Source organism: Juglans microcarpa x Juglans regia, chromosome 8S (genome assembly GCF_004785595.1).
Source record: "Juglans microcarpa x Juglans regia isolate MS1-56 chromosome 8S, Jm3101_v1.0, whole genome shotgun sequence".
NCBI classification, from domain to species: Eukaryota; Viridiplantae; Streptophyta; class Magnoliopsida; order Fagales; family Juglandaceae; genus Juglans; species Juglans microcarpa x Juglans regia.
The window spans coordinates 14,596,117-14,597,950 of record NC_054609.1 but is presented as its reverse complement, the minus strand read 5'-3'; the positions used below and the strand labels follow the sequence as shown (position 1 = coordinate 14,597,950).

The window sequence follows — 1,834 nt, the reverse complement described above, 5'->3', positions numbered from 1 at the left end:
TGTCAAGAATGGGATTCGAACCCATGCCCTTTCGGACCAGTACCTGAAACTGGCGCCTTAGACCAACTCGGCCATCTTGACATTTGTGAAAGGGCTGAACATAAAGTTATACTTAAAAATAAATATTTTTAATTCTATTTTATATAATGCTAAATGCAAATTATTTCTTTATGTTTCTTTTTCAATGGCAATAGACAATAATATTTTAATATCTAAAATAGAGCTGAATTTTGTACGAGCTAAATTATTAAAAATAATTGATAGTAGTTTTGTATCCAAGGAATAAATAATAAATGGATAATATATATAAAATAGCGATATAAATACAATTGTTTATTTATATCGTATGATTCATACCACACAGCATTCACATGATATAATTTATGGTATAATTTGATTTGTAAGATTTAATTTTAAAATCTATCATTTAAATCAAATTATTCTACGAGGATGATATGTGGTGTAAAGCTTTCAAATAGATATATTCTTAATTTTGAGTTTCCACTTGTTCATGATGTTGATTAACTTGATAATTATTTAAAGAAAAATACTTTAGCTACAAAGAGATCTCACAAAAATATACTTTAAATAGCTTATATATAGCGGAAATATATACAAAATAGATTGAACTCCATATACATACATTCAATATACATCTATACATACATACAAACTAAATAAATATATTTATATAAACTCAAAATTAGTTGGTGAAAGTCTGGAGACAAAAGTCTTCAGATATAATTTCAATGTACATACAAAAAGGGAAAAAAAAGCTTCTAAATTTCCCAAAACTACCAATTCTTTTCCTTTCTTGCGTATAGAAAGTAGAGCATTCCTTCTCATTAACCTATGATTTGCTGCAGTGAATTAAATAGGTAAATCTGCAGATACAGTTTAACCCCAGCAGAGATTATGCAGAGGCCAAACTGCTATACTCTTGGCTAGAAGAAAGTATATATAGAAAAGAACAGTAACAAGAAGGTGTAACTGAAGCTGCATGATGATAATATTATTAGAAACAAGCTTCTCCAATTAGAACAAGCATTATAGAGACTACAAAAAACCAATTATAAACAGATCAGTAGTTTAGCATCTAGCTAGGCTAGCTCTCTCCTAAGCTGCTTCAATATCTAATCATGGATATCCAACATCTCCTTTGGTTTTGGGATTGGGAAAGAATAGAGGCAGAAAGGAACTCATCCGCCGCATGCTGCACCGCATCCGGTGGCACATCCGGCGCCATAGAACTCTGTGTCGGTTGTTGAGTTCTTCTCCTTGGAGACACCACCAGCACAGGAGAAGATTATGACTGAGATTAAAGAAAGGGAAACCAGAACAGCCCAGAAGAGTAGGAAAGCATTACAAAAATCACCAACAGTACTACCTCCCTGATCACCAATTAGATCCCTCACCATCTACTTCTCTCTGGTACTCTATCTGTGGTTTACTAAGTTTGCTCTTAGTCCTGGGAAGTGAGCATCTTAATTTTACCAGTACTTGAGCTTCTTTATATAAGCTCCAAGGTCAAACCTTGGTCCATAAACAAGTACTTTGATCTCTCTCTCTCTCTCTCTCTCTCTCTCTCCCTCTCTCTCTCTCCAAGTTCTTCTAAAGTTTAAGACTTTTTTGATCAATGATGCTTTAAAATTTAAAGTTGAGATATAAGAAGATGGGTGTGGTGCCCCATACAAAAACCCTAATTTGTTTCATTAAATTTTTACAACTACTACTACTTAGGCTGTCTTTTTGGCAAGAATAATATAATTTATGGATGTTGCAGTTGATGAATAATATAAAAGAATTTGGTAAAATGACAAGAGAAAAAAGGCAT

General features: G+C 32.7%; 1 non-coding gene across 1 annotated transcript; it reads right to left on the bottom strand.

Annotated features, from left to right (window-relative positions):
- On the bottom strand, positions 1-81 carry TRNAL-CAG. The gene has a single exon. It is a non-coding gene; the product is annotated as a tRNA-Leu (tRNA).
- Between the last annotated feature and the right edge of the window lie 1,753 nt (positions 82-1,834).